The sequence below is a fragment of the Oryctolagus cuniculus genome, chromosome 2 (assembly GCF_051225735.1).
Source record: "Oryctolagus cuniculus isolate XC-2025 breed Fujian yellow rabbit chromosome 2, ASM5122573v1, whole genome shotgun sequence".
NCBI lineage: Eukaryota > Metazoa > Chordata > Mammalia > Lagomorpha > Leporidae > Oryctolagus > Oryctolagus cuniculus.
Window position 1 is genome coordinate 63,292,994 of NC_142868.1, and position 20,552 is coordinate 63,313,545.

Sequence of the window (20,552 nt, forward strand, 5' to 3'; positions counted from 1 at the left end):
GGAGGCATATTAGCAATAGTTCACCCTTGTCGTGCACTCAGTAATGTGCATATATTAATTCATTTACTCCTCCCAGTGGCTGTGTGACGTATGTATAGTTGTTACTCCCATTTTAGAGATAAGGATTTTGAGGCATTATGTTTAAGGAAGGTAGGAGCTGGTGTCTGCGCACAAATTGGCTAGGTACAGAGTCTGTGTTCTGAACAGTATATTATGTAACAAAGGAATGTTTGTTTAATTGAATATTATGAAGTTAAATCACTTGACACACTGAGTATTAGGCAATGCATCCTATTTTATTACTGCTGCTACTGTCATCATTGTCACTCTGAACTCTGCACTCAGCACTCTCATAGACGGCATTTATCTGGATAAATCGATCAGTCTACGTAGCAGCTTTGGTAACCAGAGCGCCCCACCGGAAATCATTCTCCTCCTCCATTGTAAGGCTCTGGAGATAAATTGCATGGATAATTTCTTTAGTAACCAACTTATCTTTACCCCTGCATATTATTACTTAGAAAAAAAATTTACAATTGTGTAATGTATTAATGATATTGGGAGTTGTTTATTTTTTTCAGCTTCGACTCAAAAATATTGCTTCCCTTTCTCCACTCTGCTTAATTCTTTTTGACAGCTTTACTGAAAATGTAAAACTTACAAGTGCGCCCTTTCCCGACTTTGCCCCTCAGGGAGTGGAAGGTGGTGAGACACTCAGTGAAACTCCCCTTGACCTGTATCTGCATCTGTGCACGCGATGAAAATTCATGAGCTGCCCCTTTCTTTGAAAGTGAGCAGGATCTTCCAATTCCTGTTTGTGAGTAACGGCGAGAAGAAGCCTTCCCCTGGGTGTAGGGGGAGAGGACACAAGTCACCGGCATAATGCAGCATCGGAAGGGTGCTCTGCTCGCAGGAGGAGGCAGCCCCAAACCTGCAACCATCCTGTTCAGGCCTGTTCTGGGTGCTGATCACAGTGTCAACTCAATATGAGCTCCAGGAAGGACATCATGTTCTGTGAAACAAGTCAGGCACCGAAAGACAAGTGCATGTTCTCTCTCATGTGTGTAAGCCAAAGAGAAAGTCGATCTGAATGCAGAATAGAGGTTGCTGAACGCTGGGAGAGGGGTAGAGGAAGCATGGCTAATGGATCCTTAACATAAGTTAGATAAAAGGACAAGTTGTAGTGCTCTACAGCAAGTTATTTTTAAAAAATGTGTGTGGATAGCAATGCTGACTAACCATATTTAATCATCACACATTGTCTGCTTATATTCCACTCACACACCATACACTGTAAATATTTATTTAAACAATTAAAATAGTTTTCAGAAAGACAAAGACACTTATCTCCAAGAGACAGCCATAAATGTTTATTAGCTCTACCTTATTCAGTAATAATAGCACTTCTTAATAATAGTACCTGAAACAATTTTTTAATCCAACACTTAATGAAACATAATATTTAAATTAAGACAGTCTGAGACCAGAGTTTGGAATGAATTGATTATTGTAACCCTGACATAAATACATTCAGGAAATATAATAACAATAGTTGGAAATAATGGCAGATTTACTGTCACATTAGTGAAAAATTCTTTTTCAAAAAGATATATTGAGGAAACTTGAAGGACTAAATTATCTTTTTTTAAAAAAATTGCTTGGGATGAAATTCACATAACAAAATTAAATATTTTAAAGTGAATAATTGAGTGGCAATTAGTACATTTAGAGTGTTATGCAACCACCACATCTACCTACATCTAAAATATTTCCATCCTGCTAAAATAAAATCCTTGCCAGTTTAGCAGAGTGTCCCCATTTTCCCCAAACCTTAGGAAACGATCAGTTGTCACGATATCCCTGTGGGCTGATCTATTCTGGATCTTTCATAAAAATGGAATCATACAATATGGGATCTTTTCTGTCTGGTTTATTTAACTTCATATAATGTTTTAAAGGTTCATCCATGTTGTAGCATGTATCAATATTTTTCTATGGCTAAGTACTATTCTGTTGTAAATTTATGTGGTATGTACATAGACCACATGTAAATATTACAATTTTATTCTCCATTCTTTTACTGAAGGATGTTCAAGTGGGTTGCATTTTGGCTGCTCTGTGACTTACGCAACTCTGAAAATTCAGGCACATAGATTTGAGCATCTGCTTTCAATTTGGGAGGTGTATAACTAAGAGTAGATTTTTAATCATTAGACAATCTTTTTATTTAATTATTCATGTTCTGTATCATTGCCAAATCAACTACCACACTCCTTCACCACATGTGTGAGTAGCTTTCTCATCATTACTTCCCTTCCTTTCATCTTTGCAAGTTCAGCTTAGGCATCATTTTGCAGGACTCAGACCGTTCTGGGTGTGCCCTGTACCATCACACTATTTTATGATGATAATCACCAGACTAGACACAGGGCAAATCCCACATGAAATACTGCAAAGGAACATATAATACGGGGCTGGCATGTGGCCTATCATTAAGGCAACATATCCCACATCAAAATATCTGTGTTCAGTTCTTGTCTTCAGCTCTTGACTCCAACTTCCTGCTAACATAGACCCTAGGAAGGAGTGATGATGGCCCAAGTAATGGGATTCCTGCTACTCATGTAGGAGACCTGTGCTGAGTTCCTAGCTACAGGCTTTGGCCCAGTCCAATCTTGGCCACTGTGGAAATCTGGGAGTAAACCAGCAGATGGGACCTCTGTTTTTTCTCTCTCTGTCTCTGCCTCTCAGGTGAATAATTTAAATAAAAATTCTCACTTTTTAAAAAATTATATATATATATACACACGCACACACACATATTCATATGGTAACTCAGTTACTCAACAAACATTACCATGTTGCTTTGACCTGTGTTAAGCACTGGGAATACAAAGGTAAATGAAATAGACATAGTGTGCAGATTCATAGAGTTTTCAATCTTTAAAGCAAATAAGTGGAATGAGTTTCTGTTATCTAGGTCACGATTTCATTTCCAAAGCCATTCATTGTACTGCAGCATTTTCAGAATGTGAATTGTTTAGTCTCTTCTTGCTCAATTTTCCTTCCCTGATTAGTTCTACCTTTCAGTCATGGCCATGTAATAACACAAGGAGTCCTGCATGGTCACAACTGTGCAGTGACACACTGGCAGACCGAATGAGAAAACCCCTTCAAATGCTGAATTTCAGTCATGAAATACAGTCTATGGACCTCATCCATATGACCATATGACCCCAAATATTCACCTACATTTCAGTTTTAAAATAATAGAATCTTTGTTTGCATTTGAGGTACATGAAACTCAAAAAAATAACAAATTTAACAATTCAAATAAATGCTTCAAAGGAGTATGATTTGTGATGTCAACAAACATCAGACTTAGCTGGTTCATGATCCAGAGGGACATATTAGGTATAGACCAAGTGAATTCCGATATAGGATGATTTGAATGAAATAGAAGATTATGAATTTTCATGCAAAAACAAGAGCTAATAAGAACAGGATGCTTTCATCTCTGGGCTCAAAGTGGCTGTTGCAACTCCATACAAATTATCTGCATCCCAACCTATTGATTGAATCCAGTGCAAGGCAAGCCCGTTCTTTTCCTGGAGTACAACCTGTAATAGCATACATCGCATCCACTTGTATTCTGTTAGTCATGATTTTGTCAAGTGGCCACATTTTCAAGGAGGTTTGAGAATGTAGACATGTAATCTAAACTATACAGCTCTAATATAAAAGAGAAAAGAATGTGCATGAAGAACAAGCTCTCCCAATACAGTGGACTCTCTGAAGTACAGAACGTTCAGTTTGATAAAAGCAGATTCCAAGCTAATAAAAAAGTAATCATTCTGAGCTAGGGTCTAGAATGAATTTTTAGCTATTTTTTTCAATAATCAAATCAATATGGTTTAGAGTAGCAGTCCAGAAATAAGAACCTTATAAAAATATATTTTAGTCAATAAAGCAATCTCTATTCATTGGCTTTAGTTTGACTTCAACGATGTGAAACATACTAGGAAAGCCTCTGTAAAATTCAACATTTCTTCAGTAATAAAACTTTCCTTATTTATGTTATAGATCACTCTAGGTAGAAAGCACCAAATATATGTGTCTATTTTCTACTTTTGGATCACCTTCAACATTTGCAAACATAATGCAATATCAACATATTTTTGGGAGTTTGTAAATAAAGTATTTTTAAAAATTTGATTCAGCAAATAAATGTAATTTAATATAGAAGTGCAAAATCTGTTTCTTTGAGGAATCTTCCATAAAGATACATTTTACACTTGAAGTTAAACTTTTCAATAATTTATTCCCTCTCCAGGCTGCCTGAAATTCTAAATTGCTCAAATTACTGCTTGGGTGCACGGATGACCTCGTACCAGGGCACACCTGATGGCAATTGTTTATATATAGAACACAATCTTGATCAATCTCTGACACTTACTACTGACTTCCTGCTGCTCAGAAATGTGTACTCTAATAGCATTTGTATGTTTTCTTTTCCCTCAAGGTTTCAGATTCTTTCTCTACAAGAACATTGGAAATTAGAATGAACACCACAGATACCATAAAAGAAGTAGCACAAGCAATTTGGTTGAATTCTAAGATATTTGATTTGCTAAGTAAAAACATCTTATCTCTCTATAAGGATACATCTATATGAATGCAGGAAGATACAAAGATTTACTTATGTATCTATTTTTTTGCAGATTTCAAATTTTTAAGAATTCCAATCATTATTATCACTTAATAAGCAACATATTTTCAAGATTTCAACCCAGAGTAATTTTCAAATACATTGAAATAATTTAAAACAAGTTTCTAAAATTACCAGAATTATTCACCCCAAAATACAACAATTTGGAGGATAACTCTCTATATGTTTATTATTCTCATAAAATAGCAACTCTAATATTAGTAATTTGAAGGTGTTTGAATCATTACAGTAATCAGTGATTAAATGTATACTGAACTATTAATGAATTTTAAAAAGAAATAGATAATGAAGACTTTGATCTGTTTTAAACACAAATCTATTTAAACAACTTTTGAAAGGATTTGTTTAATTGGATTTGGGAATCATTTAGGTTTGTATTTTTTTTTCTTTTTTAATGTTTTCAAGGCTAGCCAGAATCTATTCTGTCTTGGAGGCAGAAGGAAGAAAAGCATTTTATGAACCTGGTAATTTCACTGCTATGACACCAGCAAGTTAAATGTAGATAGAGGACATAGATCAGTGTTAAAAAGCAATAAATACTTTTAAATCCTGGAAAAGAGGAATGCCAGCAAGATGATGAAGCGTCTGGTAGGAAATTCAACTCGGAGATGACATTTTGAGTGTGCAAACATTCATACAAGGGGCAAGCATTTGGTGTAGCAGTTAAACCACTGCTAGAGTGGTCTGCATCCCATATTGTAGTATGTGGATTTGAGTCCTGGCTCTGCTCTCAATTCCACCTTCCTGCTCACGTGCACCATAGGACACAGCAGGTGATGACTCAAATACCTGGGTGCCGGCCACCAATGAGGGATAATTGGATTAGGTGGCTTGTTCCTCGTTATCTGAGGGGTGAACAAACAGATGAGAGATCTCTTTCCATCTGTCTCTCTGGGTGGGTGAGTGTGTGTGTGTGTGCATGCCTCTCAATTATAAATAAATAAATAATGTTTTTTAAGATCATGGCAAATGGAAATAAAAAATCAAGTTTCTATTTGTGCATAATATTTTGAAATCCACATAAATAGTCTTCCAAAAGTTTATGAAAATATGCATTAGGAAGCAACTCTGCATGCATGTCAAGTTTGTACACCAAAATACGCTTATCTTTTATTTCTGTGTTTCTATAAACTCGTTGAAGTACCATTGTATACGGTCCATTCCTAAACAGCTGACTTCTAGTCACTCAGGTGACCTCAAATGTTTTTTCCTCAACACACCTTTCCTAACCACATTTGTCTAAAGACATTTGATCTAAAGTAATTGCCTGCCGCCTCCCTTGCCTGTACTATCTGAAATTATCCTGTCTGCATAGGTATTTGTTGTCTTTATCTACCCAAGAGAATATGCATTCTATTAGATCTGGCTTTAGTAAGATTGTCACAGCTTTGGCCAAATTTGCTTGGCTAATAGCTGGTAATCTGTAAATATTTGTTGAAAGGATAAGGGAAAGACTGAGTACCACTATTGGAAGTAGTTGGTATTTCTAAAAATATTTTTAAATACTTAAAATTTTAATAATTGTATACAATTTCTATCTTATCTTCTAAATCTGCTGCTGTCACTGGCTCCAATGGCCTACCTTCTCTTGATTGAACATATAGACTCCTGATCCAGCACCCACTGAAATATTAACTCCCATAAATATTGCCCAACCCTCAAGTTTTCAAGAGGCAAGTTGATTTTTGTTTTGAAATGCAAATGCCTGCATATGAAACTCTGACTTAAATCCCTTTCCATTTTGTCATTGCCATTACACCTGTATTTTTAACTGGTTCTCTATATTCTTGCTGAGTCTGGCCTCAGCTGCCTTTTCTAGTTCCTCTCCAATGGTGTCCCCTTTTTCTCTGCAGTCCAGCCATCAAGTTCATTCTGCAGCCTTCCTTTCTCAGAGGATTTTTATTTGCTGTTATGACTGTCTAGAATACTTTACCTCTTTTTTTTTTTTGTCTTTTTTTCTTGATTTTATTTGAAAGGGAAAGTGACATAGAAAAGGGAAGAGACGTGGAAAAAGAACTTCCAACAGCTGTTCCCTACCTAAAGGCCCTCAAGAGCCAAGACTGAGCCAGGCCAAAGCCAGGAGCCAGGAACTCCATCCAGATGTCTACATGGGCAGCAAGGGCCCAAGTACTCCAGCCATCACCCACTGTCTCCCAAGCACATTAGTAGGAAGCTGGATCTGAAGAAGAGATGGAGACAGAACTCGATACTAGACACTCTGATAGGGGATGCGTGTTCCCAGATGAACCACAACACCTGCCCTACCTCATTCTACTAGCTAGGTATTATATTAGCCATAGGGCTATAAATCCAGGGTTCAAATCACTCCACTTCAAATCATTCCACTTCAGCTGCATGTTAGTTCAGACACGGGTTATGGGTGCTAAGTTAAGGAATGCTAAGCTTGTAGTTCCTTTGGGTTGCTCCCTCATTGCTTCTTAAAAAGGAGAAAGAATGAGATTTTGTTAGAGGGGCTCTTTCTTCATGCCCATTATGGTAACCATGGCAGATGAACTCAAGCTAATAACCTCTATAAAACAGAATGCGATTAGCCTAATTATGCCCCTTCTTTTACCTAAATTCCATTCATCAAAACGTAAGAAGGTACTAAGATTGTAGCCACTTTGTCAAACATGTGTATATTCATATAGTCATTACTTGACAGATACTTACTGGAGATCATTATGTGCCAGAGACTGAGCCATGAACTTTCAAGACCCTCTGTTCATGTTGATCCTTCCATTTGTTCTATATTTTCTCCCTTTTGCTTCCATCTTTTCAATGTCCTTATGTCCCTGGTGAAGTTCTCTTCTTTCATGGCCCAGTTGAAATGTGACCTCTTATCTGAAACTTCTCTGAACTCCTTCAGGCTGAATTAATTGCTCCTTTATCTGTGTTCCCAGAGGAGTCAGTTCATACATTTGTAAAAGCACTTATCACATTGCATTATAACTATTTGCATATCTGTGTCCTTTCTGGACTGTGCTTCTTTGTGGCAGGGACCATATCTTATTCCAAAATCTCTCATCTCATACTTACATCTCACACTTACATCCTTGGCTCTCATCATAAGGCTCAGTTTGTGACAGGCACTATTTAAATATTAGTTGTTGTATAAATGCCTAGGGTTTCTCTAACATCTGTGGATACCAATTTCAATGTTACGATGTAAACAATCACAGGTTATATTTTATGATCTTTTGTGGATGGTTTGCTAAATAAATCCTCATGGCATTGTTGCTTTTCAAGAGAAACTTCCTCCATAGCCAAAATTCCCAATGCACAGAAAAAACTAAAACAATAGAAAAATACAAACTTTGCAAAAATCAGGGCAATAAGAAATCTGAAAAGCAAGTGGGAATGCAACTATCCTTGGAAATTAGGCTAGGTCACTGAGGATGAATCTAAAGAAATAGCACAAGAGTGTAGGGACATATTCAAGGGGACAAAATACAAAAGAAACAGAAATATATTATTCTAGAAAAGCAACATAAAATATCGCTAAATAATATATATCAAGTCAAGTGTTTTGACAGTAAATAAATTTAAAAATAAAAAAGTAAATCATGGAAAATAGCACTTTAAGAGTAAAGAGTTGAACCCCACCCTCAAACTCATTGTTCTTCCCTTGAGTTTACTCACATCATCTCTGAGATTTAGTTAAATTTGTTGATTTTTCATACCTGAGGGATCTTGGAGAATAGACATGTTTAAGCCTACTACAAATTATCAACCCTCTGCAGGGGAATACTGCAATTATGTAGAATGATCTGAGACTTCTCTGTGCTAAGAGAGCTCTCTGCAACTCTGAGATTCAGACATGTTGCTGAATGCTCCTGGAAAAATGTATCCAACCTAACCTGGAACCCTCCAGACATCTTCAATCAATTTTGAACCAGAACAGGACTAGTGGTTTTGAGTTTGTGCGATGGAGGTAGCTTAATTATACTCTCTAGATCTCATAACATGCGTGTTTCAAAATAGTCTTTGGCATATGCCCATGCTGTTGGTGCCTGGAGTTGGCTAGGAATGCCCCTTGGCTGTGGAAAGGGAACCTGATAAGGCAAGCTAGAGGCAGAAGTTTACCAACAATCTGAAAAGATGATCATAGCCTAAGTCTTGCTCCTCCTTTTCACTATTAATACAGCCGCAGATTCACTTTCACTTACCCCTTACTCAGACTAGGTGTTATTGACCCTTTGGATACAAAGCAAGTAAAAATGGATTACATCCGGTCAACCCCTGCCTTGACGATGCCCTGATGGAAGGGATAGAACTCCACATATGCCACCAAGGGGGGTGATGACTGTGCAAATAGTGTATGCGAGTTAACAGGACCCCATGATGGAAATCCTTGTTGATTCAGAGAGGAAGCAGATTATATTTCAGCACTATTTCTAATATTCTAGTTTTCAGTCCTTATGAATAATGAGAAGTTTGAACTCTAAACAAGAGAAAATATCATATTCAACCTTAAAAGCAAGAGAAAAGAATGAACCCTTTGGATAGATCAATAAGTTAACCTTAGTAGTTGGCTAGGTACAGAAATATGATATTAATTTGTGAAAACCTCCAGGCGAGCAGCAGATGCTGCTAATGACCGTGAGGACTAGGAATACCAGACCAGTTTGCTTATGTGGCAGATTGTATATTTGACAAAGAAGCAAAGGAATGAAACTTCTGACTCTGTTTTGTGTAAGGTTTTCTCTGCCTGGAATCCCTCTGTCCCCCGCACCCCCAACATAAATGCTGTCTATGTGGAAACCTCTGACTCACCACACATCTACTCATCATGCGGCATGGCACCAGTATCATCTTCTGTGACCTCTTCTTAGGTCAGTTTGACTTCCTGTAAGTCTGTGGTAGGGGAGTAATGCCTCCCCACCACCAACACGTCCCAATCCTAATCCTTGGAGCCAGCAACAGGAGGAACTAATACAGACTCCTGGGCACAATCTTTCACTTCTCTGCAGTACCTCCATGTTGTCGTGTGAACATCTCCCAGTACCGACTTCAGTTATTATAACTATTTGTGGGTTGCCTTCTCACATGTTCCTCCCCTGACCACTAACCTGAAATCAGTGTCTTCATCCTCTTTATTCCCTTTGTGGCCACCAGAACACTGAATGGGTCAAACACCCTACCAACCTGCCTCTGGAACTTGAAACGGATTCAACACAGGTTCATTCCTCTTATCTCTCCCTCTTTTCTCTGTTTCAAGTCACTCTCCCATGGATTTCCCATCTCTTTGCTCTTGACTCAGTCTCTGTACTCCAGACCATGTCTTACTTTGGCCAAACATGGAGACGCATGTCTCTGATTCTGACTTTGGACACTATTTTACTCATCCATACCCAAGCCATTCCCTTGGAATCCATGTCAATAGGGATAGAATCTCTTGCTCTCCCAGTCACTCCTTATTTCTCTCTTTTTTAAAAGAGAGATTGATTTTATTTTATTTTTTTAAGATTTATGTATTGGAAAGACAGAGTTACTGAGAGAGAGAGCATGAGAGAGAGAGAGAGGGAGGGAACTTCCACCCTCTGGTTCACTTTCCAAATGACTACCACATCTGGGACCAAGGCCAGGCTGAAGCCAGCAGCCAAGAACTTCATCTGGGTCTCTCATGTGGCTCGCAAGAGCCCAAGCACTTGGATCTTCTTTCCCAGCTTTCCCAGGCTCATTAGCCAGGAGCTGGATTAGAAGTGAATCAGCTAAGACTTGAACCAGTGCTCATATGGAGTGCTGGCTTTGCAGGTGGCAGGTTAATTCTCTGCACCACAAACAGGTCACATTGCTCCTCTCTCTTTACTGGGAGAATATCTGGCATTTGAAGCAAGTTAGTGCTAAGCAAATTTCGTTAACTAAATAGGCAAATGCAAAGTAGTATACAAATGACTTATTTTACTAGGAGATCTAAGCAGGAAATTACCAAAAATTCCTATTACCTTATGAAGCTATAATATACAAGAAGAAGCTGGGGGGTTGCAGCTGGTTTCTTATCCAGAAAGACTTTGCCAATGATGAGAGGTTGGGATTGTCGAGCTTGATGCTAAGCAAGTTTGTAGATAATATTTATTTACTAAAACCTGGAAAGAATTATGTATAGCAGTCACAATATTATATTTTGCAGTAAATGTCAATGGTGAAGCTTTATTTCTGTTTCTGTTTTTGTTTTAAAGAGGTAGTGAGACAGAAGGAGAGCTTCAATCTGCTAGTTCATTCCCCAAATGCACAGGACAGTTCTCTGCAGGGCCAAGGCCAAAGCCCAGAGCCAGGAACCCAGTTGTTTCAGCTATCACTGCTGTCTTCCATCGTCCACATGAGCAGGAAGCTGGGGTCAGGAGCCAGAACTGGGAATCAAACCGGCAGTCCACCAGGGAGCAAGCATCTTAACCGCTAAGCCAAAATACCCACCCCTATTTTCCTTTTGATCACTGTCAAATATATTAGAAAGTTGATTTCATTTGCATTAGGAGAACATTCTTTCACCATTTCATCCACCCTGGCAAAAGGAAAGAATATTCGATGGAAAAACAATTTCATCAGCAAATAATGTAATGGTAAAATAAAATTATATACTGCATTTATTTGAAATATTACCATACAGAAAATATGATATAGCAGAAGAAATAGTAAATGGTAACTCAAAATGTCTTTATATTATTAACAGTTCTGCCAATAATTTCGAGAATGTCCTTCAGTCCCTTTTTTTTTTTTTTTTTTTTTTTGACAGGCAGAGTTTAGACAGTGAGAGAAAGAGAGAGAGAGAGAAAGGTCTTCCTTCCATTGGTTCACTCCCCAAATGGCCGCTAAGGCTGGCACGCTGTGCCGATCCAAAGCCAGGAGCCAGGTGCTTCCTCCTGGTCTCCCATGCGGGTGCAGGGCCCAAGCACTTGGGCCATCCTCCACTGCCTTCCTGGGCCACAGCAGAGAGCTGGACAGGAAGAGGAGCAACCGGGACAGAATCCAGCGCCCCAAATGGGACTAGAACCTGGGGTGCCGGTGCCGCAGGCAGAGGATTAGCCTAGTGAGCCGCAGTGCCGGCCCTTTAGTCCCTTTAATCTTCAGTTTCCTCATCTCCACATGAAATATTTGGAATCACTCCCAGATATAAAGGACTCAGTATGCCACAGTTAGGAACTATCCTTCCAGCAGTCTTCATGTTCGTCCACAGACCAAGGGTGCACCCAAGCTCAAAAAACAATCGACTCCCTTGAAAGAGCCAAGAAAGGGGCTGTTGCTCTGGCGTAGCAGGTTGAGCCACTGTCTGCAGTGTGTGCATCCCATACAGGTTCCAGTTAAAATCCCAGCTGCTCACACTGCTAATGTGCCTGGGAAAGCAGCAAAAGATGGCCCTAGCCCTTGGGCCCCTTCACCCAAGTGGGAGACCCAGGAAGAAACTCCTGGCTCCTGGCTTTAGCCTGGTCCAATCCTGGCCATTTTGGCCATATGGGGAGTGAACTAGCAGATGAAATACATCTCTCTCTCCCTCCCTCTCTCTGTAACTCTGCTTTTCAAATAAATAAATGTCTTTTTTTTTTTTTAAGAAAAGAAAGAGCCTGGAAAATAAATACAATAAAAAGCAAAATTATTGAAAAGTAAGCTTTATAAAGGAGGCTAAGGGAATCAGTGTTACTTTGTTATCAAAATAGGTTTAGAGGAGACAGTACTGATTTCTAACTCCATGAGAACTCAGTGAGGAGATGGAAGCATAGCCTCGCAAACACACAAAAGCAAGAGCAGAAGCAGCGATCCGTGTGTTTTGGCGCTGTTTGGGTGCTCCCATGGCGAGTGTGGTTCTTTACAATTTTCTGCAAAGCCTCTACCATAAGGCCAGGCAAACCTGAGCAGGAAATAATCTAATCTCTTCTTATCATAATTCACAGCTCATTTGGTAGGCAAACTGTGTGTGTGTGTATGTGTGTGACAGAGAGAGAAACAGAAAGAGCGAGAGAGAGAGAGAGGGAGAGAGGGGGAGAGAGAGGGAGAGAGAGGGGGAGAGAGAGAGAGAGAGAGAGAGAGATATCTATCAAAAGGATACATTTCTTTCTGAAACCTAGAAATTTCCCTCGTGGAGTCAAAGATTATTTCTCTGTAGGAGTTAGAAAAAGGATCCTGAGGTTATTTTTTCGGTTGGTAGCATAACCCGTCCCAAATACTCAAATCCATGTGTACATACAGATTTCAATTACATTTTACCCTTTAGATAACTTGAAAAGAAGTATTGGTTGCAGATGAGTTCTCCATAGATTTGTGCACTACAGATTTATATTTCTTTTGCTTTATATTTCTGAAGGTTTATCTCAGTACTAGTTTTTGGAAACTTAAGTATAAGAGCAATTTTGAATGTCTAGACTGAAATTCAACAGAATTTTGGGAGAGATTGTGATCCTTACACATGAATGAAAATATTGCATAAAATACATGTCTCTTCTGTATTATGCTAAGATTTTTTTTCTCACAAGACTTTCATTGTTCTTTAGTAATTAAAATTAAGAACTGAAACTACATTTTAAAGCATTGATTAAGTGGGAGCCCATGTAGACGACGGAGGCACAGGTTTGCTTGCTTCCAGAGGGGTTACTGTTGCATGTGAGTACAAGGTAGATCTGTTCTCCATTCTAATAGGCCTGGTGGCTGTAATATTTTACTCATTTTCAGCTATAATAAGCTTTTGAGTATCTGAAGCTACAAGGTTTGTATTTCTCATCCAATTTGTTTTATTGCAAGGGCACGCTGATGGGGCAAGCTATGAAATAGTTCACAGGAGACTTTCAATATTAGATTCCTCACACCTGCAGTTTTTGAAAAATAGTCTTTTTTTCTCCTAAAAATAAAAATGAAATGTTTACAAGGACCTAAGGAACTGATTTTTACCCCCGTCTCAACCAATTTAAAGCACTGAGCTGAGCACTCTGGAAGCAGGGGGCAAAGCAAAAACTTGCTTTAGGAGATTTAACAAGCATTTTCCAATGGAAGTATATTTTGATTCATTTTCCAATGGAAACATATTTTTGTATATTTCCCCTTTCTTGAATGGCTTACTGAAAAACTCATTGGTTGCAGTATATAGATACTTGGAACAAACTCTGTCTTTGCTACTTACATGGTATTACTCAAAGCTTAACCATAATGCTCAAATTTTTCATTGGCCCATGGCTTCCCTTATATTTAATATTATACTACCTTGTTCAGATCATCTTAATTGGTAAAAGTGGACATAACTGGCCAAGGATATGCCACTTGGTGTTAGCTAACTGCCCTTTCACATACAGGTGACTCCTTGTGTTTCCTTTCATCTTAGAATTTAATGCCTGGATAAGTTGCCGAGTGTTGTCAGCCTAGGACTTGCAGCACCAATCCTGCATTTTATTTGGTGATTCCTTGAAAAATCTGCCACAGTGTTCTGGAAAATCTAGGGACCCAAGGGGCCCAACAAGGCCCTGTTTCCCAAATCTATAAGTGTTCATGAAGTCCAGAGTTCTCATCAAAATTCATGGCATGCTCCTTGCCTGTCCAAGATTCTTGGAACTACAAGGTGAAGTGGCCTTATGTCTCAATGTGTTACGTGTCCGAAAATTCCAGTGTTCACTCTCAATCTAGAGTGAAGCAAAGCAAAACATTTAGAGGCTCATTCGTAACATATATCCCTGGATCCCTATCCCCTAACCTTTAAAAATATGATTTCATCATTTTAATATGTATTTCTAATTGGCTTAGAAGTAAAATTGACATGAAAGCATGAGTGTGTAGTATCACACGTGTTGCTTGGTATACAGATGTTGAGTGGTGTAGGAAAAATAAGGCCATGAATCAGTTCTCCCAAAATTCAGTCTCACTGAGATTAGAAGTTTCCATACCCAAAGGTATGAAGTAGTGTTTCTTAGGTTTCTATCCTGTTTATCCTTTATGATATGACTAAGCCCTTGTTTAGATTAATGTAAGAGATCAAAAGCCATACAGTTTTCACTACCTTCATGTTAAATCTCACTCATCAGTTCTTAAGAGTAGGCAGCATGCTATGCATTCATCATTACAACAAAACCATGCAGGGGCATTTTCTATTATTGTGGTGAGTGAGGACTTAAACATTTCCCATAATATCAAAGTAATGAAGTGCTGGAAACTGTGAATTGCATTGTGATTTATGGGGGAAAAAAGAAAACCAAAAAAAAAAAAAAAAAAAAGAAGAGCACATGTAATAAAACTTCAACCCAAATCAGTAATTGTGACCTAATTACTAATGCTTCATAACACAAATTGCAAATAGGTAAACACAGAGTAATTAGACAAACCGTATGTCAGTATACTTGAGTTGGTGGCACTAAAGAACTTCTAAAATAGTTTTAATGCTGGCAGCTGAAGGTAAAACGGAAGAAAAAAATAAGGAAACTATGCAAATAATTCCTGGGAAGTGAGGGGAGGGAAGAGAAGTGCAAAATCCCCATGGCTTAAGCCTAGGAGGGTAAGAAATTGTTACTTGTGGAGTGTTCAGTAGTTTGGAATCTGATCTCTTCTTATTGAGCCTTTAACAATTGGGATTTATCCATTGCTGAAAGAATTGTTTCATTGAAAGTTGGTTGGCCCTATTTTATTTTTATTTTCTTACGAATGAGGTTTATTTGCATTCTGAGACCCTACTTTATTTAACCAATGTTCTTCAGTGACACAAAGTTATTGTCATATTGGCACGAGAAAGTTCCCATTTGGTGTCCCTAACAGAACCATTTTCTCAGTTGCTCCCCAGCCCAGCCACCCACTTCCTCCTGGGCAACCTCAGCTCAGGTGTCCACGTAGAAATTTGCATGACAGTCACAGGCACAGAATTCCTGCTGCATTTGCCTATTGTTGCAGAGAGACTTTTTAATTACCAAGGGATTATGGTAGGAGAGGATAGGGCCTGAAAGCACCTTTCTTGCAACTCAAGAACGTATTCAGCGAAAATAGTCAGCTGGGAGGTGAGGCATGAGTGTCTGAAAATGTTAAGGGTTCAAGTAGAAGGCCTGCCTGAAACTCCTAATTAAAGAAGTAAAAACCGCTTTTAAAGAATGTCAAGGACTGTCATTTGTAGTCTTCACCAAGAAAAGAGTCTCCCGAGAATTGCAAATGAGGTGATGGCATTGCCCAAATACCCTGGGTTGTCCTTTTTTATACTCCAAAAGTAATGAAAATGGAGTTTAATGGTACATAAATAAAAATAATTAAATGGAAGATAGTAGTACTGGTGCGTTACCTGAATTAATATACAAGATTAAGAGGCCAATAACCCAGAAACAACTTCGTTATTTTGGCATCTCACATGAATTAGACAAATCTCTCAGAGGAGCATAAAACATAGCTTTCACTCTACCATTTTGATTCCAGATTTAAAAACAAAACTTTTTTTTCCAGAGTATGTTTCTGGTGTTCTCGTTGACATATGGTTTCAGCACATGTTCTTATTGAAACAAGCCAGATTATCAGTTGTATACGTACATACTTTTGGGTATGTATGTCTCTTTAAATTTAAATTTAAAAACTGATTCATTTTTCTTATTGGTATCATAACCCCCAACTAGAATCAGTGATCAATTTATATGTGTTAATCTTAAATTCTCAGGTTATTACTTGTAGAAATTTTGACAAATGTGTGGAGCAACAAGCCGTATAACACTGAGAGCTCATAATGATTTGCAAAGCTCTTTCAGATCGGGTGATTTTGTGGAAATAACAGGGTAAATTGAATTCAGAAGAGCGAATTAGACAGAGAGAACTCCAATTGTGATTAACAAACATTATTTCTTTTAAGGAATACAAAGCATGGGTCTTGTGGCTTCCTAAAATGTTGGGTGTTTAGTTGAGAACATTTAGGTAATAGAGATTTAGAGAGAAAAGCGAGGGAAAAAAATACAGCTCCCATTTGTTATAGTCATTATCTTTTCTGTGATCATAGGGAAGCCAGGTTTCTCATAATTGCCCTTTTTAATTTTTTCTCTCGCTTTCCTCAGCTTGGCACTGATAGTAGTGACATCCTGTCCTTCATCCTTATCCCATCCAAAAGTTCACTTGCAAGCTTTAGCATTAGACTTTCCCCAAGTAGTGTAGGTCACACTGAATTCCCCCTTTTGTGAGCTTATTCAGAGATGCTTTTTCTTTTACCAAGCACTCGTCACTTGAGCAGATACCTGGTCAGTGTCTCCCATGCATTAACCTCCTCTTACAACCTAGCAAAGACAAAAAACATGTCTTAGATGTCTTTGATATTTTCTAGAATAGCTTTGCCTATAGAAATAAACTGTAAGCCACATGGGTAGTTTAAAATTCTCCAGGAGCTCCATTTGAAAAAGTTAAAAGAAATAAATGAAAACAACTTCAACGCTTATTACTTAACTTATATTAAATCTGACTTCAGCATATAATCTATGTAAAATCATTAAGACAGTTTACATTCTTTATATGACGTCTTCAGAATCTTACATGTATTTAGTGTTTGGTACATCTCAGATCAGAGGATCCACGTTTCAGATCCTCAGTAGCCATGTGTGCTTACTGACTACCACATTGGACAGCACAGTTCTGGAGTATCACTCTTTCAATTAAGCAAGTGAGATAATTACATAAACATGTAATTCTGATTAAAACAGTGTTATTGACATACCAATACACAAAATAAGTGTCCCCTTCTTTAAGCCATCTAGATGTTTGTTGCAATTAAAAGTTCACTTACCAGGGTGGGAGTTCAGCCTAGGATTAAGATACCTCTTAAGACACCTACATCCTATTTTGAACAACCTGTGTTTGATATCAGGCTCCAGTTTCTGATTCCAGCTTTCTACAAATGTAGACATTGGCAGGCTGTAGTGATGACTCAAATAATTGGTTCCCCCCACCCACATGGGGAACCTGGATGGGGTTTCCTCCCTCCCAGATTTGGCCTGGCCCAGTGTTGGTATTTGCAAACTTTTAGAGAGTAAAACACTGCATAAACGTTTTCTGGCTATCTCTCTGTCTCTCTTTGTCCCTCTGCCTCTGAAAGAAAAATAACGAAAAGAAAGAAAGAAATCATGTAAGTGTCAGAGAAAGGAAAACATTATTTTAAAAAGAGCTTACGTAGCCTGTCTAGATATAGGCTGAAATTAATCTTATTGTTTATGCCTTATATGAGACATTTGTTTCATTAACCATTTTAGAGGTACATCAGCATTTTAAAAATAATCTGTTTATCTCGAACTTTAAAACACAAGATTTAATGTTATATCTCTTTTGACAATTTACTTTATATGTATTCTGATGCTGAAATCTGATATCATTACAAGTCAAAGCTATGATGTACGTGAGCCAACCCAGCTCCAATGTAAGTACCTTGCAGATAAAGAAGCACTATGCCCAAAGCCACCATGAGCAATGGTAAAGACGTGACACACAGCAGTTAGAAGATGAGTCCAGTGATTCCCAACCCAGTCCTAGACCCACCAGTAATGTAATATATGTGATCTAGTCACTCAAGTTCTCTGAGCCTCAGTGTCCTTGCAAATGGAGCATTACAATTCCAAAGCTGTTGTAGAGATCAGGGCTAATAACATACACAAAGGTAACTTATAAGTGTAAACCATAAGACAAGGGGAAATATTATTGCTATGTTTAGATACTGCCAAATATGAGCAATAATTTGGGCCCTGCATGGTAACAGGCCTTCTCTTCTGTATATTTTTTCCCACGTACATTTTATTTAAGGTATACAAACTTAATGCATTTCATGAATAAAAGTTTAGGAAAAAAATGATTCTTCCAAGGACATATTTTTTAACTTTTCCAAAATTCAAAGGAAAGTTGATTAATTTTTAGTGGATTATTTTATTAAGACTTGCCACTACCATATCATCATGGATCTGAATATATATTAACATAGAGAACAGTAAAGATAAATAACATATACAAGCTATAGAAATTGTATATTAATTATAAAATTATGACGTGCTTTGGAACTTGTAACATGAAAACTTCACCTGGGTTCTTAGAAGAAAAAAAAAACTGTAGCTATAAAGCCTTTTGGAAAGCTCTGTGCAGACATTAGTAAAGCGCTTCATTCAGACTTCCAAAAAACAAGCTTGTCAAAATGCATTTGGAAAACTTCTAGCATTATTAATAACCTCACTCTTTGGCAGGGAGGCGTCATGATTAAGAATCATTTCTAAGCAGTGTAAAACTACTTTCCATGATTCCCGTGGAAAGTCTAGCCCTGAACTAAGTGTGCTTCTAACTTAGAAAGTGATGCCGAGCTCTGTACAACTTCATTCTGTTGTTGGGATAAGTGACTCGCAATCACTTGGAAACTATCCAGAAGCTACACACAGAGCAGAATGTGGGGTCGTTTGGCTACTGTGTAGCTGGGAGCTGCAGGGAGCGCATGCCATCAGTGCTCCACAGCCAGCACCGCCTGCCTTCTTGCTTCTGAGTGCAATAGGCTATGGTCTATAAAGCACTAAATGGTTGGGCCTCACCACTTAGAGATCAGCCTTCGTCCCTGGGCAACGTCAGGGCCATTGAGATCAGCTGGAGTGCTGCTGCCCCTCTTCCCCAGTTTCTGTCTACAGAGTACCAGAGGCAGGGACTCTTCCAAGAAAGGCCCTTACTGAGGGAGTGCCTTGCCTTCCATCAGCTGACCAAGATCTAATCTGATGATCTTCAGGGCATAGTAGAAAGTCTCTGTTGTAGACAGAGTTGAACAGAGAGACATTCCAACTCTTTAAAAAGAATAGTGCATACAGCAAGAACTCTCTCAAATTCATTAAAGCCTTATGATAAAAAAAAGAGACAGTGCAGCTCCTCATTTCTTGCCGTCAAGTCTTCAACGTTCCCAGGTTTACTAATGTGTAGATCCTTCTTTTTTGACCAATTTCTTGTGGTTGTCCTGAGAGTGAGAGAGTCGGTGAGGAAGACATTTAGTGCTCCGTACTGCTTTTGACGTTTTCAGTCTGAGATTTGACCTACAATATATGCCCTTATAGATATTCATTTATATATCCATCCAGCAATTCTAAATCAGATGCCTATTATATACCAACACTTATTTAGTTGTTTTGGATATTGTAGGAAACAAAGCAGAGAGCCTGCCTTCATGGAGGTCTATTTAGAAGCACAAAAATAATAAATACATGTAATATCAAAAATAAGTACTAGAACAAAAATAAAGCAGCATAAGGAGTGAGAAATTTAACTTTCAGATAATAGAATGATCTCAGGTGGTTTCCCTGAAGAAGTGATATTTGTCCATAGGACTAAATGAAGTCAAAGATGTGAGCCAGGCAAATACACGGGCAATTGCCAAGTGCAAAGGTATGAAGATAGGCATGTTTGCTATGCTCAAGCAAGGACAAGAAACCCAGCGTCATCAGAGCGGAGGCAAAGGAAAGGAGGCTCCAGAGGAATTAAGTCCGGATGGGTCAGGAAAGTCCTACAGACAGCAGTAATAAGTCTTATTTTAATCTAAATGAGCGGAAAGCCATTAAATGGTTTCGAGTAGGATTGGTGATCTGGTCTGTGATGAAAATAATCTTTGTAGGATGATCTGCAAGTATTGCAAACCATAGCCACTGAAGCAGAGGAGATAATGGCCCCTTGGTCTTGGGGGATGGGAAGTAGTCAGAATCAGGATAGATCTTAAAGCAATATGCAACTGGATTTGTTGATGGATTAGATGTGGAATTTGAGGGAAAGAAAAGAGTAGATGCTTTCAAACTTTTTTCATGAAATTAGTTAATATTCGTGGCAGAGCTATTAGACACTATTATGTAGATGTACTGGGAGCTAAGTAATTTCAACTTATAACAATGCTTACAAA